A 25,869-nucleotide genomic window follows, 5' to 3' on the forward strand; every position below is an offset into this window, starting at 1 on the left:
GCCACCCAGGAGCAGCAGCGGGCCTAGCCTGGAGCTCAAGCAGTGGCAGGGAGGCCTGTACTGGGTGGGGGACTGGGGTCCTGGCGTCAGCAGAAGAGCAGCGGGAGCCGGCAGGGGGCACAGCTAGCCCCCTCACCTGATAGGACAGAACAGGAGGCTGGGCGAGGGCGTTTGGGCCTGCAGAGGCATGCACTGCTGTTTGCCGCCCCCCACCCGCCACAGTGCGCCCGCACCTGCCTGCCCCACCCACTGCCTTCTGCAGGCCCAGGGAACTCACTGTGCAAGTAGCGCCTCCCGGGGAGGCAGGGGTTCTGGGCTGGCCGGGCAGGGCGCGGGGGATTGCATCAGAGCCCCGCTGACTCAGGTACTGAGGGGCTGGGGATGGGTAGGGGCGCTAGGGAGAGAGGGAGGCTGGGGCCCTCCTGCCCGCTGCCACCTGCTGCTTCGTCCGCGGGAGCAGGAGGGGGGCCTGGCGGACAGGTTCCTGGTAGCCTGGTGCTCCTACACCCCACAGCCCTTGCCCCACAGCCCTCGCTCCACTTCTCGGTATCCAGGGAACCCGTGGGGCCCTACTGACATCAAGGGGCCCAGCACCACTGGGCTCGTCTGACCCCCGGAGAGACGCCTGTGCTGACAGGCTTCTTTTCCAGAACTTGATGGAAAATTTTGTCCCTCAGAATCGCCAGGCTCCCCAGCCCGAGAGGAGCTGGCTCTGCCTGCGCAGCCTGGGCCCCACTGGGCCCCCTCCACCTCAAGTGCCTTTTACCCAGGAGCCCCAGGATACCATTCCTTTCTGGCCCATGGACCCCTTCCCCCCACCCCCACCCCCACACCTCTACTTTGGGGCTGCGACCACCCTGGGATCACTTCCATCTCCGGCCCCCTCCCCCACAGATCCTTGACCTGACCCCTGGCCCCTCTCACCTCTGGAGTCACTGAAACCCTTCCACTAGGGGGCCACTGGCATCTGCGATCCCAGACTCCCAGGACTCCCCTCCACCTTGGAGCTCCCTACCCTGGTTCCTCGCAGAAACCCCACATTCTCAAGCCAGCTGTCTTCGGCCCAGGGACTCAGATATCCTCAGGGACCCTCCTTTCCGGGGCACATACTCCTCTCTGTGCAGGAGAGACCAGAGAGAGCAGGCTTGGGGATCCTTCACTCCAGCTGGATGGAGGGGCAGAAGCTGGGGTGTGTGTGAGGGGATGCTCACAGGTGGCCTCCCTGGGTAAGGAGCTTCCAGGAGGAAACTTCAGGGTGAGGCCATGATGTTGAAGCCTCAGGAAGCACTGGCTGCATAGACTCCAGGCTCCTGGCTTGGGCAGTGGGCATTTAGTGGCCAGAGCCCTACAGGGCCAACCCCGTCCAAACCCACCCCACCCTGGCCGGCTTTTTTGTCTTGAATTTGCACAGCAACCTTTTCTCCAGTATGAACTTGAAAGCTTTGGTTTGGAAAGTTTTGTGTCCAGGAGGCTCCTGGGCATCCACTTACTTTATTTCCGGAGGCTAGTTGAGGAGGGTGGAGTCTTTGGGACCTTAACAGAATGTCTCCTGATTCTTCCTGACTTCCTTTTTTTTTTTTTTTTTTTCTTTTTAGATTTATTTATTTGAGAGAGAGAGAGAGATAAAGAGTACACCACAGAACACATGCAGGCACAGGTGAATGGGCCAGGTGAATGGACCTGTGCCAAAACAAAGAGTCAGATGCTCAACCAGCTGCAACCACCACCCCCCGCCCCCCTTTTACAGATGGGTTACATCTACACACTGTTAGGTGCTTTGCCTGGACCCGGCTAGTCTTACAGCAGTCTTAGGAAACCGTCTCTCACCCAGTGTCTCTGGTCAGTACCAACCCATGCCTCAAGTGTGGGAATGACTTCTTCCTGACTCCTTTTTTTTTTTTTTAAGATTTTTTATTTTATTTTATTTATTTGACAGAGAGAGATCACAAGTAGGCAGAGAGACAGGCAGAGAGGCAGGCAGAGAGAGAGAGAGGAGGAAGCAGGCTCCCCGCTGAGCAGAGAGCCCGATGCGGGACTCAATCCCAGGACCCTGAGATCATGACCTGAGCCGAAGGCAGTGGCTGAACCCACTGAGCCACCCTGGCGCCCTTCCTGACTCCTTCTTAACTCCCTGTCCAGCCTGCGTTGCCCACCCCCCTCCAGGCTATCCTAGTTATATATATTGGATCCCTGTAGATTGTGGGCACCATCAGATCCTCACCTATCGTGGCCAGCGCAACAAATCAACCAGGAACATGAGAGTAAGAGGATGAAGAAAAGAACTCGAGAAGCAAAGAGATGGGGGGCAGGAGGAGCACTGAGGAGGATGTCCAACAGTGCTAAGTTTATTCAAAGCATTAAGGCCATATATATGGTGACATTATATCTGTGTCTAGTTAAGCAACCACGGTTCCTCATGACGCCAAATGGCTGATGCCAGTACAAATACAGCAAACCTGAAAGTAATTTATGGGCTGTTCTAAGGCAGCAAGGACCAGCAACGAACTTTTTAGCCCAACCAAATTGTTCTCATTGGTTTAGCAAGCATGTGGGAAGTCACGTAGGTGAGCGCACAACACATAGCACAGACCCTTTCCCAGTGCTACTCAACTTTTCCCTTCCTAAACCTTTTGTTAGGTTATTTGGACTTTAAAGGAGGCACAAGTCAGGGTCTGGTTTGGTTCTTGTCTCAAGCCTTATTGCGGCCTCCGACACTCACCGAAATGAGAACATGGCTCAGGGTTATGGAGTGAATATACCCTTTAGGAAACATTAAAGGATGTAACATAACTGGTCCGGGGTCACCCAGCCTGTGAGAGGCATGGGTGATATTCAGACTGCACGGGGTCCCACAGCCATTTTCAGCTCACCTTAGTGTCCAACCTGGTCCCAGAAGGTTCCTGCTCAGGACTTTGCTTTGTGCTGAGCTGGGCTTGCTTCCTGCCTGTGAAGCCATTTTCACAGTGTGTCCCCAGTCCACCCTCTTACATTGAGCATCAGTGCTGCCTTGGCTGGCCTCTGTTGATCGTGCCGTTCCTCTCCATCCCTCTGTCACCCCTCCGGCCCACTGTCCTACTGCCCTCTGTCCAGTGGGCCAAGTTCTGAGTTTCTTGCCTGCACTTCCTCTTAACTGTGCTCTGTTGAAATCCTCTCTAACGGGGAGGACCTGCTTATCAGAGCAGCTTGATTTGGAATCCGTCTCCCCTGGGGGTCAGAGCTTCTAACCATCATGTCCCCAACCTCAGCACTGGGGATGCCTGCCCAGCCTATTCTGGGTGCTTGTGGAGCCCTGGGATCTTGGAGAAGATTTGCCATGAAAATAAGCATTTATACATAATACGGAAGAGAAGATTTGAGGAAAATGAGTGGGTGTCATCTGGTAATGTTTGTGTTAGGATGGTTCTGAAATTTCTGGGCCCTGAGTTACCAAGAATCCTAGGTTGTCCAGCTGGAAGGACCTCAGATAGATCAGCTGGGCTCCTCACCTCATTTGACAGATGGGAAGTTGAGGCCCAGAGCTTAGTGCCACAGAGCAGGAGTGAGGGGAGATGTTAGTGACAGGAAGAAACCATAGGGTAAGCACAAAGTGGCTGAGCCTGGGCTTTGTTTATGCAAATGAGTTGCTAAAACAGTGGGCCTGAGGCTGCTGACCCTATCTAGTGCCCAGCAAGAAGTAACACCAGCCCACACCTTCTGAGGTTTAACTCATGCCAGGAATGATTCTCAATGTTTTATTTGTGGGCACCTGGGTGGCTCAGTTGTTCAGCTGAGGTTATGCTCCCAGGGTGCTGGGATCTAATCCTCACCAGGCTTCCTGCTCAGTGGGAATCCTGCTTCTCCCTTTCACACTCCTCCTGTGTGTGTTCCCTCTCACCCTGTCTCTCTCTCTCTGTCAAATAAATAATAAAATCTTAAAACAACAACAACAACACCAAAATGCTTTATTTGCCTTAGGAGATAGGGTCTGTTATGGCTACCATTTTAATGCATGGAAATACGGGCACAGGGGAGCTAAAGGAGTCCAAGGTCTCACAGCTTGCAAGTGGAGGAGCCAAGATTTGAACACTGGGAAGCCTGCCTCCAGAACCTGCATTATTTTTTCCCCTTGTGTATGTAATTTTTAAAAACCTTTCCCTGAATTCTAACAGAGATGTGTAAACATTGGTAAGAATGTAGTTTATTGATCATCACAAAGCTTAGGTGCTGAAGCATTGCAGCAAGCTGGGGTGGGCTTTGATGTCAGACCTGGTTGGAATCCAGTTTCTGGTGCTACATGTCCTTAGGTGACTTACTCAGACTCAGTTTCTGCACTGAGTTTGGCAGCCTTGTGATGAGTAGAGCGTGTGACAGTGCCTAGCGGGTTTGGTGCCTGGCGAGTGTTTAATAAATGGTTTTCTCTTTTCAATAATGAAGATTCTAAGTTGTGTTGGTTTTGTTAAGCGGTCCGAACACCTTCCTCATCGGTCTGTTGCCTGTCAGTCGCCTTGTAGGTACTTGTGATGAGTCACTTTGGTAAGTCACTCTATATAGCTGAAACATTTGGGGGTAGTGGGGGGACACCCCCCCTGCCCCCACTGCCCCTGCATTGAAAGTCTGTAATTTAAAATGTTCCACCTGTGCCTATTTTTTTTTAACATAACCACTTTGGGACAGTGAAAGTTATATGTCTTCTCCTTAGGGTTGTGACGGAGCCTTTGGGGACCTGCAACAGCTTACTTCCAGTTTCTGTCTGGCATGCTGATGGGCCAGAACTTATTTTAACAACATTCCATCACATTCCAGGCACCTGGAAGGAGGAATATGTTGAACTTCTCGGAAATTATTTTTTGGAACTGTTTTTATCCTGAGGAATAATCCATTTAAAAATTGAATGACCTTTATGGTTGACTTTTCCACTCTACATAATACAAACAAAACTCGTTGTTTTCAGCTGCTTCTGCAGCAGTGGGAAGAGCAAGCCTGTGGGAGTCCTCCCCAGGTTGGCCCCAGCACAGAGCTGCATCATTCTACACACCTCTCATGCCTTGTCTCCTTGTCTGTGAGGTGGTAATGATGGTGCAGGGAGCTCCAGGGGTTGTCGTGAAGGTTACAGAGATGGGGGGTGTAAACTTTGAACAGTGTGCCCCACATAAAGTGCAGATCTGGTGAGCAGAGGCAGCTTCTCACATTAATTGTTGATGCCAAGGACTGGAGTTCCACAACAGCCTATGCCTTTCTTTCCTGGGTCCTTTTTGTCTCAGCCACCACCTTAGAGAAAGTGACTCAGCAAGGCTGGTGCTTGTGGAGCCCTCTACAAAGCCAGCTAATTCACACGGGCAATGCCCTGGAGATAAGGGGGTTTTCCTGGGTGGTAGGACCCCATTTCAGAGGCTTAACTAGCCGGTTTCTCCTAACTGGTCCTGTCCTCCAGGGTCAAGATGAAGGCCTGCCAGGAGACTGGTGGTCTCACCAGAGTTTTCCACTGGAAGCATGAAGGACCCCATGGGGCCTTGTGCAGAATGACATGGGTGTTGGAGGGAGAACAGGGGGGACATCGCCTGTACCATCATGGGCAGGTCACTATATCTGGCTCAAGCCGGCTTTCTTCCCATCTGGGAAATGACAGAAGACCATGCTTTTTCACAGGAGGGATGAGGGTTTAGGGAGGTATTTGATGACTGTGTTGGGGCTGCATGAGTGGCAGAGTTGACAGAGGGGCCTTGGAGTCACAGACTTGGGTTCAGGCCCCTGCTGCTGCCACATAAAAGTAGATCACTTGGGTAAGCCATGGACCTCAGTGTCCTCCTCTGTGCACTGGGGATAATACCTAGCATGTAGGTCTGTGAGGGGTACAAAATAGAAGGCCATATTAGGAGCTTAGAGCAGAACCTGGTACTCACTAGATTGTAGTTTTATGGTGATACTCTGGCATCACTGGTGTTGCAGACATGGTCCTGCCCTCTGGAAACTTTGGCTGTGTGACAATGGCTTATGAGGCTGTGGCTGACAGGAAGAAGTAGTGTCTGTCTTTTCTTAAGATTAAGGGTACAGAGGGGTGCCTGGTGGCTCAGTCGTTGAAGCATCCAACTCTTGGTTTCAGCTAAGGTCATGATCTCAGGGTGGTGGGATTGAGCCCTGAGGTGTGCTCTACTCTCAGTGTAGAATCTGCTGGAGGTTCTATCTCCCTGTATTTGTGTGTGTGTGCTCTCTCTGTATCTCTGTCTCTGTCTCTCCCTAAGATAAATAAATCTGTAAAAATAAATAAATACATACATGTATAAGTTAATTAATTATGGGTACAGAAATCAGTGATGGAGCTGGGCTGATGGGACACTTGGCAGCAAAGACAGGTGCACCCTGCTTGAAGGCTCAGGGGTAGCTGCGGTGTCGCCAGTGGTGATGGGGGTGTGAGGAAGTTGCCTCGTGCAGCATCCAGAGATGAACTTAGATGGGGAGGGTTCCAGGGAGTAAATGCCCATGGGTAGGAAGCATCTTCAGGCAGATGAATGTCAGAGGGTGTCCTCATGGATGGGGAGGCACCCTTTCTCCCTGAAGCTGCCCACGAGTGGAGGTGTGCCTGCTGGGGACATAACTAAATCATTGGAGTTTAGCCTCCTAAGCTGTTAATTTATGAAGATGTGGCCAAGACCTTGTCTCACTGCTTTTTAAAGAGAAGTAAATTAAACTGTTGTTTGGGATGGTGTTGTCTTCCAAAGGCTCATTCAGAGTCAGTGGCAGAGCTGCTGTGGGCTTTCCAACTTGTCTTAAAAGCCTGGTCCAGGCAGGGTGAGGGATATTCCCATCTCTTGGGGTCTCTTGCCCTCTCTGCTTATGGCAGAACGTGTTTTTGTGACTGGTAAATAAACAGGCATCTTGTGCAGATCCTTCAGCTCTTTGTGTGGCTGCAGTAGAGGAAATTCCCAGTCACTGGGTACAGACTGTGGCTGGACGGGCGGTGTGGCGGGGCTATCACTGAGCATTCTCCTTTCACGTAATCCCCCAACAGACATGAGTTTTGTGGTGTTGCCACTTTCCTGCTGGCCAGGAGGGAAGTTGAGGCCCAGGAAAGATACACTTTCTCGCTGTGGTAAGTGGCAGAGCCATGTCAGCCGGTCCAGGCCCTGGCTTTCAGGTCTGTTTGCTGTGAGCATTTCCTCTTGTGTTTCCAGCTTTTGGCCTGTTTGACCTATCAAACTATTGATGGTTTATTGATAATTCTAATACTCTCAACATTGTGAGAGATTAGCTCTTCACTTTGTGCTAGAAATGTTTCTTGCTGTATTTTTCTTTTAATTAAAAAAAAGTCAAAGTCCCACGTTTCTGCCCATTTGAATCTCCCTGAGTCTCCCTGTTTTGAAGTGGTTGGGTTTGGGGATTTCTATGGCAGGGGCCCTGACATAGTTGGTGGTGGCTTTGCCTGGAGGAGCCCGTGGCTCAGGACTTAGAGTGGGGACTGGAGCAGTGTGAACTGTGGCCTGAAAATGTGTTCGTGTGTGCTGAGGTGGTGCCCAGATTCTTTTGGAGGATGAACTGAGGTTTTGATCAGTAGGTTAGAGAAACACTTGATGGAATAACACTGATAATTTTGTTTTTGTATTCAATCCTAATTTTGTGTTTTTGTTTTCATGTAGTGCAGTGTGCTCTATGTTCTAAGAAAAAAATGGCAATCAATTCATACAGTATCATGATTTAATAATCCTTCCTCACTCACCGGGTCATATTTCAGGTTTTTATATGTAGTTTTTATATCTGTAGTTCTGTTTCTGAATTCTGCATTTTGATTCATTTCTTCATTTTTAAATTTCTTATTTTAAAGATTTTATTTATTTGAGAGAGAGAGAGAAAGCTAGGAGCAGGGGCAGAGGGGGAAGGAAATGGAGACTCCTCACTGAGCAGGGAGCCTGATGTGGGTCTCAGATCCCAGGTCTCTGAGATCAGGACCTGACCCAAAGGCAGATGCTTAACAGACTGAGCTACCCAGGTGCTGCCACATTCCTTCATATTTTTATTTTTACTCCAGTGCTGCACTGTTTGGCTGGTTGCTTCAGTTTCTGGGAGGGAGGGAGATGACCCCCTCCCCTGTTCTTCTAACAAGTTTGCTTTTGCTGCATTGACTGGAGAAGGGCCAGGCTTCCTGAAGATGAGTAGGATGATTCAGTGACACCCAAAAGGCAGTGGCTATCATTGTTCCCACTGTGCTTCAACAACTTCACCCACTGACTCTTTGATGATGGCAGCCACCAGCAAATCTTCTGCAGTGGACTGCTGCCTTGGGATGCTTTTCTTGTGGTGCTGGACTTTATTCCCCTGGCAGCCAGTACAGCTAGGATTAGAGCCTAGGAAAAGTCCCATTAGAACCCAAGAAAGTGGGGTGCCTGGGTGGCTTAATCGATTGTCTGCCTTTGGATCAGTTCATGGTCTTAGGGTCCTGAGTTGAAACCCTGCACTAGTGTCCGTGCTGGCTGTGGAGCCTACTTAAAATCAAACAAACAGAAATCAGCCCAAGAAAGTACCATCCTTTGTGTTGTTCTATACTGTGGAAAAGATTTTATTTTGTTTATTTATTTGACAGACAGAGATCACAAGTAGGCAAAGAGGCAGGCAGAGAGAGAGGAGGAAGCAGGTTCCCTGCCTAGCAGAGAGCCCGATGCGGGACTCGATCCCAGGACTCTGAGATCATGACCTGAGCCGAAGGCAGCGGCGTAACCCACTGAGCCACCCAGGCGCCCTAGCTTTGACATTTTAAAGGACAATGAAAGCTAGCTAAACCTACACCAGGATTCTGCATCTGCTGGGGCTGTGCTGTCCGGGCCTATGTGCCTCCTGTTCTTCTAGCCCCATCAATTCCACCCATGTTTTAGCCAAAGAACTGTAGGCAGGTGTGTGTGTGTCACTGAAAGCTTTGACTCATCATTCATATCTTTATTGTAAGCTTATAATCTTTATTTTTTTCTTTTTTTGGGGTAAGATTTTATTGATTTGTTTGTTTATGAGAATGAATGGGGAGCAGAGGCAGAGGGAGAAGCAGACTCCCTGCTGAGCAGGAAGTCTGACATAGGGCAAGATCCCAGGATTATGACCTGAGCCCAATGCAGATGCTTAACCGACTGAGCCACCCGGGAGCCTCTTTATTTTTCCTTTATTGATTATCTGCCTTTCTGAGGCAGCATTCTACCTGGGTTTTCATAACTCCACACTAAGGTATTCTTCACTAGTGTGGCCTGTTTTGAGGTAATTCCTATACATTCTGGCTATGCTGCTAAATGATGCTATGATCTTGGACTCTTTTTTTTTTTCTTTAACCTCTCTGAGCCTTGGTTTCCTCTGTGCTAATGGGGATAATATACCCTCTCTTGCAGATGTGTGGAGGGCCATGGCTGACTTGGATGCATCTCATGGCACATGGAATACACAATTTATCTTGCTTCCTGTCTTGATAACGACATCTTGGTTTGCATGCTGTCTTAGAACAAGTAGAACTTGACTTACATGTAAGTTGTGAATTCACGTACTTTTGACAGAGGTGTTATTTTAGTTTAGTTAAGTTTAGTTTAGTTTAAAGCAGGCTCCACACTCAGTGCAGATCCCAGTGTGGAACTCAGACTCACCACCGTGAGATCAAGACCCGAGCTGAGATCAAGAGTTGGCCGCTCAACCAGCCTAGTCACCCAGGCATCCCTTCTGTTTATCATTTTTCAAAAAATGTGACAAGTAACACTTTCTCTGCCTGGACCTGTCCTCACACCTGCTATGCTGTCCTGGGGGTCAGACGTGTAACTGGTGTGGTGCTGGTGATGAGGAGCAAGACAATTGTTAAGTCTTTTTACCCTAATTGCTGTTGTCCTATTATTTCCCTTTTTTTAAAAAAAGATTTTATTTTATATCGTGGTGATATATGCTAAAACTGTTGCTTCTGGTCCTGCATTAAAACTTGAATATGTAGGGCATTTTTCAAGGATTCATCCCTGGAGATACAGTATTTGTTTTTCTCTGTCTGACTTATTTTGCTTAGCACAATACCCTCTAGGTACATCCATACTGTTGTAAATATCAGGATCTCATCCTTTTTGATGGCTGAGTAATATACCATTGTGTGTATGTACCACTTTGTCTTCTGTTGCCGGACACTTGGGCTGCTTCCATATCTCGGCTATGGAAAAAAAAAATGCTGCAGTAGGCTTAGGGGTGCCTCTGTGCTTTCAGAATGTTGAGTCTGATTGTCAACTGCCACAACAATCATGGCAACTCAGGAAGGGAGCCAGGTCCAGGAGGTAAGAGGAGGAGTGCAGCTTTAGGCAATCTGAGTTGAGGTGTCTGTGGGACCCGCAGGTGTAGGTTCTGGTTGGACAGTCAAAATGTAGGGATGGGTGCTTGGGGGAAGAGAGATGCAATCATGCTGTTGCCAAGGGATATATTCCTTGTAGAGAGAGTGACAGTTAAGGATTTAGGGTAATTCCTTCTTTTCTTGGGCAGATAAAGGGGAAGAATAAAGGAGTAGTGGATGGAAGGGGAGGGATGTGGCTTTGATGCCAGGAAGGCATTTTTGCACAGATGTCTAGAGAAGAGAGATTTCAAGGAATGAAATGTCAGCAATGTTTGATGATGTGAAAAGTTGCAAAGCAGCTTGATTAGGGGGTGGGGGTAGATCGAGGAGGTTGTCACTGAGTACTGAAAGAAAATGGGAGGTGAGTAGTGGAGTCCTAAGCCAGACAGAGAGAGAGAGTGACTGGGCGTGAGACCATGGAGGTCACACACAAGAATAGCCTTTTAGAAAGTTTGATGGTAAGGACACAGATGATCATAACTCCAGACATAGCTTGGACAAGGGTGGGTTTTACAGGCTGTGTTTGCCTATTTGCAGGTTGACTGAATGGAGATGACAGATGGTGCATGGCGCTGGGTGTTGTGGGTTGAGATGGGATCAGGTATATAGAAAAGCACACAGAGAGGAGTGTATGGATGCCCTGACTGCTTCTGTAGAATGCGAGGCCAACATTAGGCATAGAGGGAATGGAACGTGGCTCAAGGAGATGTGCAGTCTCAGATACAGACCACATGGCTCAGAGTCTTACAGGGCTCTCCTTGCCTCTGCATGGCCCTTCTCACAGGGTTTAAGTTTTGAACAGGCCTTTTGTTGCTCTGGGTTTGGGGTGTGACTGGAGAGACAGAGCAGAGAGCAAGGGCTGAGGAAAGACCAAGAGGGCAGGAACTCACAGAGGGGAGTCTACTACCCTCTCTGCCTTCCCTGGTATGAGCTCTCTCCTGATCTGGATGGACGGATGACCTGCCATTACTTCTTTTAAAAATGCATTTGGCTTTACCCTGCCAGAAAGCAACACATGTTTATTGAAGAATAGTGGGAAACCCCAGAGAAACTGAAGGAAGAAAATAAGCACTCAGCTGAAGACAACCATTCAAAAGTTCTGGCACCTTTTCCTCCCAACTTTCACTGAAGTTGAACAGATAAATGTATATATATGAAGTGATTTCTGGGAAAGACCAAAAAAAAAAAAAAAAAGATACCAACAACAAGAAAACAAAAAAGAGAACAAAGCAGAAGTAAACGGTGTTCATTTTCTTCCTGAGGCTGCCCTTCCTCCGTACTGCTGCTTGGTTTTACTACCTCCTTTTCTCCGTGGGATTTCTTGACAAAACATGGTTCCACTACTTTTACCTTCTTCAAAGTGTTTGACAGAGTCGTTTGCTTTCAACATGGAGTTTGAGCAAAATGGACTATTGTTTTAAAATATTCTATCATGTGTGCTGTAATATCTCATCCTGGACATGATACAAATGCTATGATAAAAAGAGGAGATGTTTTTAAAGTGATCACCAGAGTTGTGAAATTCATTGGCATGATCCTTCTTTTTTTTTTTAAGATTTTATTTATTTATTTGACAGACAGAGATCACAAGTAGGCAGAGAGGCAGGCAGAGAGAGGAGGAAGCAGGCTCCCTGCAGAGCAGAAAGCCCGATGCGGGCCTCGATTCCAGGACCCTGGGATCATGACCTGAGCTGAAGGCAGAGGCTTAACCCACTGAGCCACCCAGGCGTCCCGACATGATCCTTCTTTTGAGGGTCATAATTCGTTTAATTTTTTTCTGCTCCAGCTTAACCTTCGCAGTCTTCAGTTGTTATGTGCATTAGACACAGTATTAGCAGTAGTGGCAGTAAAAATACTCCTGTCACCCTTTACAGGTACCATTTTACTAGCATCTCCTTACCACTGTAGCAGCTTTAAACCCTGTTTCCACCCTGTTCATTCCTTTAAATGCCTTTTCTCTCTGGCTTTCCTTAAAACATTTTTCTTAGTTTTTGGTGTTCTATAGCTTTACCACAAAATGTCTAATTGAAGATTTCTCATCTTGCTTGGTATCTGTGCATTTCCTGTATTTCTGGATTTATCATTTCCGTAATATCCTCAGCTGTTGTCTTCTGAAATGTTGACTCTGTCCTTCTGCTGTACTTCCCAGGATTCTTATTTAAACCTCCTGTCTGTTGTTCGTGTCTCTCAAGCTGGCGTTCATCCTCTTCTCCTGCCTCCTTGTGTTGCATTCTGGGGAATGTCTTCACTTCTTGGTGCAGTGTTGTGAAGTCCTTCATTCGGGGCTCATCTACTGCCCCACCATTCTGGTGTGTTTTCTGTTGTGTTTTACGTCTCAGTGATTTTTGGTCCCTGTTTAACTTCCTTCAGTTCCATGTTCACACTTGGCCTGCTGCTTTTGATAGGCTCTTGATCCTTCTTCACTTTTAAACCTCTTTTGTGTTCTTAAACAATTAACATGTAATATTTTCTATTCTGTATCTGATCATTCCAGTGTCTGAAGTCTTCATTTTCCTTCAGTCTTCTGTCTCTCACAGTGGCCTCATTTCTTGCATGCTCTGTGAAGGGATTTTGAGACCAGATTTATTGGAACATAGATGTAATCTCTTTTAATTCTGTTTTTTTTTTTTTTTGTGGGATTTTTTTGTTTGTTTGTTTTTTCCTGGAGGGTTTGTCTTTCCTTTGCCAGGAGGCTGGGAGTGTTCTTGGTTGGGATCACTTTGGTTCCATTTGAGGGTCCTGGTTTATTAAGGAAATCTCAGGTTCAGTTCCCCCAACTTACCATGTGGTGGGAACGGGGTCTGGAGGGCACAGGCCTGTAGAGATCCTGCAGTGAAAATGGCATTTGTTCTCTGGCACCCTGATTTGTTTCTCTTGAGCTTGTTGCTTACAGATCAGGTTTTGGCTCACTTGTTTCTGCCACCTCCCTTCTTCCTGCTTCCTTTCCTACCGTTTTCTAAGTCCTTTGTTAGTTTTCCGATGTCCTCTAAAGCCCAGAAATGTTTTGTGAATTCCATTTGCCATCACTAATTGCAAGTCTCATCCTGCAGCAGGAAGGCCAGAGCCAGACACTGTAATGCTCTACCTCCCACAGAGGAGATTTTAATACCCTCTCCTCGTGTTCAGAAATTCTAGATTGGAGATGGAGTTATGGATACATTACCATCTACAGAGGATTAGTTGCCTATATAATAGAACAAGTATGCATTATTCTAATCTTCCTAAAACTTCCATTTTGCATAATAAATATGAATGAATAAGGAACCCGCATTACTTTAGTTTATGCAGATGTTCTCCTTCTGTCTCTGGCTTTAGATGGTAGGTTGTAATTTGTATGGTTCATTCTGAAAATTGGGTAACTTCATTCTTATTTTCTACATGTTGGTGCCATATAAAGTGATGATTTATGGAGATTCAGAGGTAAATATTTATCAACATATAAATAATTGGGGAAGGCTTCCTTTACAAAAGGTAGAATTATTAAGACCTGTTTAATCACAGAAGGGATATCCTGTAAAGCTAGCCCATAAATAAAAAGTGGATCAGAAGAAAGCAGAGAGAGGAGAGAATTTGGAAGGAGCACGTGTAGGGACACCTACTGCCTATCCCTGTAAGTCAGGGGCGATCCGGAAGGGAAACCTTTTTAAAGGAGGCAGTAGTGTTTAGATGTAATGAGCTACTGGAAACCTCACAGTGTTCTGGTGAAGCAAGTGGTGTGCAATCAAGTCCGCCAGCCCAGTTGAAGTTGTGGCTTCAGGCCACAAGCGAGCAGGCCTTTCTGTCTGCCTTTATCTCCAGTGGGAGCGACTTGTCCTCCTTGAAGTCAGCCTCCAGACATCTTTTCCTGTCGCTACACATCTGTGCATCACTGAGAATTTCTGCGGTTGCTGCTTCATGGAGATGTTTGTCAGTTTGGGGTTTTGTTTGTTTTGTTTTGTTTTTTACCAAGGTTCACTTGCTAACATTTCTCTTCTCTTAAAAATATATTTAATCTAGGGGTGCCTGGGTGGCTCAGTGGGTTAAAGCCTCTGCCTTCAGCTCGGGTCGAAGGCATGATCCCAGGGTCCTGGGATTGAGCCCCACATCATGCTCTCTGCTCAGCAGGGAGCCTGCTTCCCTTCCTCTCTCTCTGCCTGCCTCTCTGCCTATTTGTGATCTCTGTCTGCCAAATAAATAAATAAAATCTTTAAAAAATATATGTGTTTAATCTAGGGGCACCTGGGTGGCTAAGTGGGTGGGTTAAGCCTGTCTCTTCAGCTCAGGTTATGATCTCAGGGTCCTGGGATTGAGTCCTGCATCGGCAGGGAGCCCTCTTCCTCCTTCTCTCTCTCTCTCTCTCTGCCTCTCTGCCTACTTGTGATCTCTCTCTGTCAAATAAATAAGTAAGTAAATAAATCTTTTAAAAATATATATATAATCTCTTCCAGGAAGAGATTATGCTGAGTGAAATAAGTCAAGCAGAGAGAGTCAATTATCATATGGTTTCACTTATTTGTGGAGCATTACAAATAGCATGGCGGACAAGGGGAGATGGAGAGAAGGGAGTTGAGGGAAACTGGAAGGGGAGGTGAACCATGACAGACTATGGACTCTGAAAAATAATCTGAGGGTTTTGAAGGGGTAGGGGGTGGGAGGTTGGGGGAACCAGGTGGTGGGTATTAGAGAGGTCATGGATTGCATGGAGCACTGGGTGTGGTGCAAAAACAATGAATACTGTTACACTGAAAATATATATATATATATTTCATCTATCATTACCATGTATTTCAAATGGTAGTGGGAGATGATGGTGTGGGACCCCATGAAGTGAATTTACACGGCCATCTTGACCACAATATAAGTGTCATACACAGCCGTCCTGTGTCCCCTTTCCTTCTGAAATAGATTCTCTCTTCCCAGCTGTTATTAATAGAAGACAGGGGTCTTTGTTCTTGTAGGTGACTTGTCCAAGATCGCACAGCTTTCGAGGTTTAACCTTTGGTCTGATTGTAGGACCCATTTTCGTTAACTCAGTGCCATGCAACCTACCATGTAGGAGTCTCATTACTCTCCTGCTTTTGAAGCTGTACTCCACAGGCCACGTCTACCAGTGCATATCTATTCTTGTCTAGTTCACTCATTTATTGCACACATTTACTGGATGCCAGCTATGTGTTTCAGGCACCTTTCTAGGTGCTGGAGATATGGCAGTGGGCAAGTCAAACACAACCCCCTGCCCTGATTGAGCATGTTCCATTTCCTACTACTGGAAGCATCCACCAGGAACAATGGACTTATGCCAGAAGTCCAGCAATGATATGAGTTCCAGAAAATTCTGAATGGTTCTTTGTGGAAGTGATGATTCGGCGGCAGCCCTCGAGGTAGCTACCTGCACAGGTAAAAAAAAAGGAGGGCTGGTGTAGAAATGCCTGATGAATGGGCTTCAAGGTCAAATAACTGAGCCAGGTCTTTAAGGTCTTATTTATCTCTGAGATTTTTCAAGGACTTTCCATGATACATATGCATATTATAGAAAAAACCCTATTCAAAGCACACTGTAAATTTGGAGGATGATTGCTTTTGCATTATTTTTGTGATTAAATGACAGTTGATGATACAGGCACTGTTGTAAGTCACTTATCCCCGTGCCAGCACTTTGTGGTAAATTCTTTTATCATCCTTATTTTTCAGAGGTAGAGACAGATGCAAAGAGAGAAGTTTGGTGGTTCTCCATTGGCCACAGCTAAGCTAGCAAAAAGCAAAAAGCAGAGCCTGCATTGGAACCAGGCACTGTGGCTCCAGACCCCAACTCTTCACCCTTGGGCTTCTTGCAGCACGCCTGCTTCCTTGTCACTAAGAACTTGGTGCAGGAGTTTAACAGTACCTTAGCTTCTAGTTTTTCTTTCTCAGAACTGAATCTGCATTGCAGTGAATCTCTGCATAAACATGTGTTTAATTTTGTCACCTTTAATTTTGTTTTTAGGTAAGATCTGAAGGAGTCAATCTGTTTCTTCTGTGGCTTCAAGCACTTCAGACAAACTTTGCAGAAGAGCAGGTGCTGATTTTTGCTTGCCTCGTGCCTGGTTTCCCAGCGATCATGTCATCCAGAGGGACCTGCATGGTGGAGACACTCATCAGTCCTAGCCCTGGTGTGGTGGATGGTGAGGAACATTTTAGCCAGCCTTACAGGTTGAAATGACTCTGGAAGTTCTCTTGAGGGATTCCTCAGCTTGTCATGATCCTGAATAGAACCTTTTATTTCGTAGATGGGTTTGGAGGAGGAATTATCCCCTGCTCTTGTTCACAGTAATATCTTACAGACATTAGAATAGAAAGAATCAGAGCCTTTTTTATATGCAATGAGGTCAGGAGACATTTACTGAAGTGGTGGAAACAGGAATGGAAGGGAGGACTCAGATGTTGGAAACAGCAGGAAGTGGAGACACATCATGTATCTGGATTGTTTTCTTGGCTGTGAATGAAATTTAAATCTGCCATCCAAAACTACTGTTTATTGTCCTCAGCATGCTTGTTTCACGAGTGGACATTCATCTGCTCACCCAGCTGTGTATTTTCATGCTGCATTCATGGAAAGACAGTAGCTGCTTCCTGGGAAAGTCATGGCAACCATCTGTGTCCCATGAGTTGTTGTTTTTTTTTTTTTTAAAGATTTTATTTATTTATTTGAGAGAGAGACAGTGAGAGAGAACATGAGTGAGGAGAAGGTCAGAGGGAGAAGCAGACTCCCCATGGAGCTGGGAGCCCAATGTGGGACTCAATCCCGGGACTCCAGGATCATGACCCGAGCTGAAGGCAGTCGTCCAACCAACTGAGCCACCCAGGTGCCCCGTCCCATGAGTTTTTAAGGAACTTGCCAGTTAGGGCCAATGATCGATTAATGCACATCACTTTATGGCCCAAAGGCAGGTATTTGATCCTTAGGCTGACCAAAGCAGAATTTGGCAGAGAGAAGAATAGTTTAGAGGGAGAGGTGGCTTCATGGGACTTTGTACCATATTTCCAACCCCTTGATGCTCGCTGGCCTGGAGTGTAGTGTGAGCAGGTTCCAAAGGAGGGGAAGATGTATTTTAATGAGGGCCATTTTTTAAAAACCCTTTGAACGTTTGTGAAAGAACTCCTTTTTTTCCCCACTCTGGAGCAAAGATATATCCACAAGAAGTCACTCCACTCTTGCTGGCCATATCAGGGGAAAGGATCGCTGAGGACCAAACATGCTTTTTCCTTCAAGTACTATTGAACTGTATGGTTATTCAGGTAAAAGCAAAATCTTGGATAATTCAGGAATGGTCTTCCTCTTGATAGGAAAGAGGAAACATTGCTTATTTTCTCCCAGCTCATCCATATTTTGTATGTTTGCTTGTTTGTTTGTTTGTTTTTTGAGTTGACTCTTTATGATATTTCACTAGAACTTGCATATGTGCTATATCACATCAGCAAAGACCTGGCATACATAATATTTTGTGTGAGAGTGTATGTCAAGGAAACATTTCAGTTCTCCCATCTGCTTTCATATTACCATATTCACACAGAACACTTCACTTCTAACACTGTGGCTGAGGCTGTGGATTTTTCCCTCACCAGGCAACTCTGCAACACCAGCTGGGTGTCCTGTAGTTTCACTCAGCTTTGACACTGTCTGCCTTGATATGGCATCTGATCCCACAGGTAAAGGGCTCAGTCCTGTGAGACTGTTCCATCACATTCACGTACCAGTCACAAGTAGGAGGGGCCCAGGTTACCCACAACTTCTCTACAACTTGGCTACAAATCAGAGGTTCCTTCAACTCCCCCTCCGGTTCAACTGAGTGGCTCACAGAACTCTGGGAAACATTTGTTTTCATTTACAATTTATGAAAGGAATGATAAAGGATACAAATGAACAGTCAGATGCAGAGACACAGGGGCACAGTCTGGGAGGGTCCCAAGCACAGGAATGTCTATTCCTGTGGAGCTGGGTTTCATCTCCCTCCTGGTACCTGGATATGTTTACTTACCTGGAAGTTTCCTGAAACCCCTGCTATGAGGATTTTTTTTAAAGGATTTTATTTATTTATCGGGGTTGGGGGGAGAGCAAGCACAGTCAGACAGAATGGCAGGCAGAGGCAGAGGGAGTAGCAGGCTCCCTGCTGAGCAAGGAGCCCGATGTGGGACTCGATACCAGGATGCTGGGATCATGACCTGAGCCGAAGGCAGCTGCTTAACCAACTGAGCCACCCAGGCATCCCTGCTATGAGGATTTTTATGGAGGCTTCCTTACATAGATGTTCTCTGCTTTTAGCCCCCTCCCCTCTCTGGGGGAATGTAGGGGTTGGGGTGGGGGTGCCGAAGATTCTAAATTCTAAACATGGTGTGGTCTTCCTGGTGATGTGTCCCCACTGAGGAGCCATCTGGGATCCCACCCAGAGTTCTGTTATTAGAACAAAATATTAAACTCAAAATGGATGAAAGACCTCAATGTGAGATAGGAATTCTTGCCAGTTCTTAAGGTGATTCTTCCTCTCTGCTATCCCTCAAGATTCTGTCCTTGCCTCCCTTCCTGACTGCACTGTCCTATTGGGCAATCTTGCCTTTTGGGCAGGTGGAATGGACCAGTAGGGTCAAAATGCACAGCTTCTAGAAGACAAAGGGATACTCCAGTCTGCTCTCAGGACTTTGGAGTCTTTGTGTTTTTGGTGTTGGCGAAAGGAAATGAGAGAAGAGAGCAGACAAGAAAGAATGCTAAGTCATTAGAGAGAACTGGTGGGATAAAATACAGGCATGATGAGTAGAATGAGTTTAAAAACATGATACCATTGGGTGATTTTTTTTAATACTCAGTAAGAATATTTTTAACAAAGTGAACCATTTAGTTTTGAAATATTCATTCTTAGCATCATTTGAGTTTTAAGATAGGATTACATTACATGATTGTCAACATTACTTGTCACCATGACTTTTTTTAATTTGGGATAGGAATTTTAATAAGATAGCATTGTATTTCGGTAGACATTTAAGTTAAAATTTAAATGTACATATGTTCTTTCCCACATATTATCCAAAGGCTACAAATTAGAGTGGAAGAATAAGGAGAATCAAGATACTTGTTTTAAAGTTCTTTTTACACTGTTTTGAAAATATTGTCTTCCTCATTTATTTCCATCATTTACCATGTTAGCAAAATCTACAAACTTGTACTTGGTAAGTACTGATTGGGCTGGGTATAGAGGATGTCCCCAGGGAAGCTGCCATTCTCTTTCAAAGTGACCTTTGTTTATTTTTAAGCAAAATGGTCACTTTATTCTTATATTTAGTGGTAACTTTATTAGCACCATGCTCTAACCAACTGAGCTAACCTGCCAGCTTAGTGGTAACTTTATTGTAAGAGGTTTAAAGTTTCCTAATAAATGATTTTACCTATTTGTACAAACTATTTATTTGTACCTCAGGAAAACTGTGGCTCCTAAAATATTTCAACATGTGTCATGATTCTTCTTGGTATAATTATATTTAAAATTATGTTTTAAAATTTTAATTTTTAATTGAAACTGTTTATTGAAGGCAGTGTTTATTTTCTCATGCAAAGATGTTGAAATAAACATTCTTGTTGAAGTCTTCTCTTAAAGGTGTTGAGGTATGGTGACCCCAGACCCCAGACCTTGCCCAGTGGTGAGGCAGACCATCCCAGGCCATGCAACTGCCCAGAGTAGCCCTTCCTTATATCCTGGATCTTTCATCCACTACGTGCTACTTACAGCTTCTTATGGAGGGGCCAATATTTGGGCAACTGTGCAACCTAAGGGCAGTAAGCTCCAGAAAGAAAGGAAACATGAGGGAATTTCTAGTTTCACTGCTCAGGGTTTTTTGGGTGTTTGTTTGTTTGTTTGTTTTCCCCTATGAAAAATGAAGGCTCACAGGACAGAAGTATCCTTTTGATTGGTGCTTGGGTGGGGAAGCAAATTTTCTTCTCCCTATTATTGGAAAGCAGGCAAAATTAGTGAATAATCAGAAACAATTTGGGAGGGAAAGAGATCACAGCAGGCATTAATCCATGTGGTGAATGTGGACTACTAATTCAGTTGTCTTTGGGTGTTTACTTACATACACACAAATGTGCATGCTTGGATCAGGGGAAAACAGCAGAAACTTGATGCCTTTTGAAATATGTAGAAGTACTAACCTTTAGAGGTACCGGGCTGTGTATTTGTTAGCTATCTGTATATGGGTATTTTTTTCAGAACTTGTTTCTGATTTGATAAATAGTCTATATTCACTGTGGAAAACATAGTATACTTTAATATATTGAAATTAAAGTTCTTTATTGAGAACTTGTCTGCCTCATGCAAGTGCCTCCAGGTATATAAAAGGTGGGAGGTCAGGGTACCAGGTGGTGGGTATTATAGAGGGCATGGATTGCATGGAGCACTGGGTGTGGTACAAAAACAATGAATACTGTTATACTGAAAATAAAAAAAAAAGAAAGTAAGAGAGCTGGACATACAGCAAGTAGTAGCTCAAGTCCAATACCATGTAACTTTTTGTATTGATTATGAAATTTAAAGAAGGAGAAAGGGACTTTTTTAAATTATTCTATTTCTTTTCAGTGTTCCAGAATTTATTGTTTATGCACCACACCCAGTGCTTCATGCAATACGTGCCCTCCATAATACCCATCACCAGGCTCACCCAACCCCCTACCTGCCTCCCTTCTAAAGCCCTCAGTTTGCTTCTCAGGGTCCAGTCTCTCATGCTTTGTCTCCCCCAATTTCCCTCAACTCACTTCTCCCCTCCATCTCCCAATGTCCTCTGTGTTACTCCTTATGCTCCAGAAGTAATAAACCATATGATAATTGACTCTGGTGACTTATTTCACTCAGCATAATCTCTTCCAGTCCAGTTCATGTTGATACAAAAGTTGGGTATTCATTCTTTCTGATGGAGGCATAATAATCCATATTGTATATGGACCACATCTTTATCCATTCATCCATTGAAGGGCATCTTGGTTCTTTCCACTTTCCACTTTAGTGACTTTGGCCATTGCTGCTCTGAACATTGGTGTACAGATGGCCCTTCTTTTCACTACATCTGTATCTTCTTGGTATATACCGAGTGCAGTTGCAGGGTCATAGGGCAGCTCCATTTTAATTTTTTTGAGGAATTTCCACACTGTTTCCCAATGTGGCTGCACCAAGAAAGGGACTTGTTATTAATTCTGTGGAGCTGGTCAAGTCTGATACTCAAAGATGAATTCTTTCAGACATAAAGTAGTTTATACTGATTCTATTCTTCAGATTCATCTACAAGGAAAAGGCTATAAAACTAAAGTCCCATGGATTTGTTTAGGGTAGTATTGGATGTTAAAGTACCTGAAATGATGAAGAATGTCTGTACATTCTTCTAGATTTGTTTAAGTCCTAAAATATTAAATTAGTTATAATGTATGTGAAAATATCCTTACTATTAGAATTGCTTATCCTTTCTCAAATTTTTTAGTGGCTTAGTACTTAGTACTTCTACCGCTGTATGCTATAGCTGTAATAAGCAAGCAGTAACAGGAGCCACCATCCCACCTTTGTCAGGTCACAAGGCAGAATCAGAAACAAGTCTACCAAAAAATGTCATCCCTAATAATTTCTGGTACTTTAATTTTAAAGTTTTAGTTGATATTCATCCAATCAAATATATAGCTGAGGTATATGTTTGTTAGAAATTGAACTGTTTAGGGTGGTGGGTTACACTCACTCCCCTAATCATGTATTCTGTTTCCTTCCAGACATCCCCCATTTGAGACCAGTGCCAGTGTATGTACATTACTACAACTCAAGACAATGAAAACATTTATAGTATAAAATTTCCATACATGGCTATTCACATTGTTTTTATTAAATGGATTATAAATTTTTTTTTTTGGAAAAAAAGTATCTAGCTATAATCCAAAACACTCAAAATCGAGTTGCTGTACTGCCCCAAATCATACAGGTATGTCATTCCTCTTTTTCTTATATTTTACATAGGTAAAAATACACTAACACATACCAAAGTAATTGACTCATAGGGGTTTTGGTTCCTAAAGGATGCTGGTTCTAGGGATTATGTTTATGGGTGGGCTCTCTCTCTGTTGCTGAGGTGTCAGAGGGACTTCTGAGGTAGCACTTGCCATGCTCTGCTGACATTGCCATGACAAGGTGATCTTGGGGGCCAGGGAGATGTTCTGAGAACATGGTGTGTGCAGTCTCCTGGACCCTCTCATTTTCCTTCCTTTGCTCAAGAACCCGTGACATCAGAGCATAAGACCAGGGGCCTGTGTTGCCTTCACCCATCCCCAGCACCAGGCAGGCCCTCAAGAATCATGTAGGTGGGCTGTGGGAAGGACCTATTCGACTGCCAAGTGTCTTTTGGCATCTCAGGGGGAGGAGTGGAAGAGCATCTCAGGATTTTGAGGTGCCATGATGGAATGCCTGGAAGAAAAGGCAGACTCTCTTTCGAAGGCTTTCAGTGAAGACCTCTTTCTGTGTGGGGCCCATGGTATACCTTCCCTCTCCTGTGGTCCTTGGTCATAGAGAAATGGGCTTTCCCAGCAGGTTGAGTTGCTTAGAGACTTTGTGCTGTGTAGAGAAGGAAAACTTGGGGAGGTTTGAGAGGAGCTGCTTCATGGCAGGGGCCTGCTTTTATGCACAAAGCATGGTCCCCTTAGAGCAGGTTCGCTGATGCCCCAGAGTTCCCAAAAGTGTGACTAGGCCTGAGCTTCAAGAGTTCACACACCTGAGGGGCAGGTAGCATCTTGGTGGAGGAGCACCAAACTGAGGTCCAGAGCACGTGTCCTCATTGATTAAGAACTGACTACAGAGCTAGAGAAACTTTTTGTCAAGAAGTCTGAGGGGGATACAGTTACAGTAAAGAGCAGCAAAATACTTACTGAAGATTTTGAAAGGGAGCTTTGGGGTGCGTGGATGGCTCAGTTGGTTAAATGTCTGCCAGAGATCAAACCCTGTGGTGGGGGGTGGGGAGTTCCTGCTAAGTGGGGAGTCTTCTTCTCCCTCTCCCTTTCCCTCTGCCACTCTCCCTGTCTGTGCTCACTTTCTCTCTGTCTCTCTGTGTCAAATAAATTTTATAAATCTTTTAAAACATAAAAATACAAGAAAGATTTGAAACTTAAATTCACTAGTTGTAACATGTAATAGGAACCCTGTAAACAGTAATGATCACTGCTGAGAACAAAACTGATTTTTTAAAAGATTTTATTTATTTGGCAGAGAGAGATCCCAAGTAAGCAGAAAGGCAAGCAGAGAGAGAGGAGGAAGCAGGCTCCCCACCGAGCAGTGAGCCCAATGCAGAACTCGATCCCAGGACCCCGAGATCATGACCTGAGCTGAAGGCAGTGGCTTAACCCACTGAGCCACCCAGGTGCCCCACAAAATTGATTTTCCAAAGGAATATCCCAGAACACTGAGGAAAATTTCAAAGAGATGGAAATGAGAAATGAATAAGTAAGATCTGAGGTCAGGTCCAAATCTACCTTGCAAGTATCCTGAGGACAAAAGGAGAAAATAACAGAAGTTATAACTGAACTAATGCAGCATTTACTTGAGCTGAAAAACAGTCATGCCTTCAGTTCATAAAGCCTTCAAGTCCCAGGGAGAATTAGCTGAACAGACTCAAACCAAAACAGACATAAACCTATTTGACTTTCAGGGACTAATAAAAAATTGTCAGAGTTCCAAACAGAAACCACCAGTTCCTTCTAGAAAATGAGACAGAGTATCATTGAATATTGACTTTCAGCTCTATCCCTCAGAGCTGAAAGAACTCTCTTTCTTAGAACTCTTGCTTCCTATCACATATGTAAGCAGATGTCAGATTGATTAACATTGTAAATTGGTTTAAGTTCTAACTCTACAAACAAAATGATAAAGAATTTGGAGACAATCTAGGGGCATGTAAAAATTTGGGAAGTGGTAGACTACCTTAGGTAGAGATAAGACCCACAGACCATAGAAGAAATGTCATGGCACTTTATTTTAAAAATTTGAAAAAGATTTGTATATCAAAAAAGAGTAAAGCTGCATGTGGGCAACAGGCTGTGAAAAGCATCTGTAACATCAGCTGTTCAAGGAGTTCATGTCTCTGACGTGCCTACAAATTGAGAAGAAGACAAACAGTCCGATTGAAAAACAGACCAAATGAGAGGAAGGAGAAGTTCATGGAAAAGGAAACAGAAATGGCCCTGGATTTCATAGTGAGCCAGGGAACACCATTAGTTCTGGACCATGTTGAGACACCTTTATTCACTCACCCTGTAGACAAAAACTAAAAATCATCAGGTAGACAAAAATTTGCATGAAATCATATATAAGAAACTCAGCCCCATTCTTTGATAAATTTTACAGTCTATCTTGTGTGATTGTTAAGTCAATTCAAAACAATCTGTTTAGAGACTCTGACTGTTCCCTACTTGGTTACAAATTTTCAGGGAACCATCACTGTATTTATTGAGAATAAGTTCCTCATTCTTGAAAAATGCATTTGAGTGATGAAAAATAGCAAGAATAGCGGAATAACCACAAATTCAAGGTTCTAGTTTTCCCCCCGCCCTTAGTGGGAAAGGAAACTTTTCACACATGTGAGTCATCTATTTTTATTATCTGGCTTTCTTAGTTTCCGTAAAGTCTGACCTCCTGAATCAGTTTGGATGGTTGTCTCATCCTAACTCAAACAGTCTTAAAGATTAAAAAACAAAAACAAAAACAAAAAACCTTCAATCTCATGAAGAAGCAGCTCATGGCAGGGCTTGCAGAGAATGTGTTTTATTCACACTGTCTCCATGATTTTCTCCATTTTTCCCTACTCTGCCCTTTCCCTCTGGCCAGTTTGTCTTCCACCCCCTGCTGACTGTGTGATGTCTGCCCGCAGTGGGGGCATTGTTTGCCTTGTTCACATTCAGAGACAACCCAGATATTTCTGTAAAGCCCTTCCCATTTGTGTGTGGGGGACAACCTAGGTTACTGTCTCTCTTAGAACAGTAACAAGGCACTGACTGTCGTGCAGCTGGCTGTGTGAATGGCCCAGGAGGAACATGACTGGCTTCCATGACAGAACCCTTCCCTGTAGTGTGGATGGGGCCAGCTTCCTGTGAGTCACCTGGGCTGCAGTGGAGGAGGCACACAGTGCACTGGGGTTCAGGGAAGGGGAGGGAGGAAGGATGCTGGCAGTCAACTCTCCAGACCCAGTACTACCACACCCTGAAGATAGTCCTACCTAGAAATGGCCCCTGCCATTGTACAGACTCAATATGTCTCAGTGAGTTCTTCTAGTAGTTTTTTAGTGCCACTGTAGCAAATGACAAATTCTCAGTGGCTTGAAACAACACAAATTGATTATCTTGCAGTTCTGGAGGTCAGAAGTTCAAAAATCAGTCTCAGTGTGGTAAAATCAGGGTGTTAACAGCCTGTGTTCCTTCTGGAGGCTCTAGAGGAGAATCCACTTTCTTGCCTTGTCCTGCTTCTAAAGCTGCCTGCATTACCTGACTTGTGGCCCTTCATTCCACCACCTTTTATCCCTGTTTCCAACTTCACATTGCCTTCTGATTC

The 25,869-nt window shown here is 45.0% G+C and overlaps 1 protein-coding gene across 6 annotated transcripts in view; it reads left to right on the top strand.

Annotated features, from left to right (window-relative positions):
• Nucleotides 1–25,869, top strand: part of LOC131835655 (piggyBac transposable element-derived protein 5-like) — a 46,463-nt gene that overhangs the window by 13,241 nt on the left and 7,353 nt on the right. Inside the window, exons 3-5 of one of the 6 annotated variants that reach the window (XR_009355296.1) lie at nucleotides 9,339–9,470; nucleotides 16,266–16,443; nucleotides 22,056–22,136. The exons of 1 other annotated variant lie outside the window; for it this stretch is intronic. The gene's annotated coding sequence lies outside the window, so the exon portion shown is untranslated. Of the gene's footprint in view, nucleotides 1–9,338; nucleotides 9,471–16,000; nucleotides 16,163–16,265; nucleotides 16,444–22,055; nucleotides 22,138–25,869 lie in introns of those variants that run through there. 4 more of the 6 variants (XR_009355298.1, XR_009355297.1, XR_009355295.1 and 1 more) reach the window with 4 other exon arrangements.

The sequence above is a fragment of the Mustela lutreola genome, chromosome 7 (assembly GCF_030435805.1).
Source record: "Mustela lutreola isolate mMusLut2 chromosome 7, mMusLut2.pri, whole genome shotgun sequence".
Classification (NCBI taxonomy): Eukaryota; Metazoa; Chordata; class Mammalia; order Carnivora; family Mustelidae; genus Mustela; species Mustela lutreola.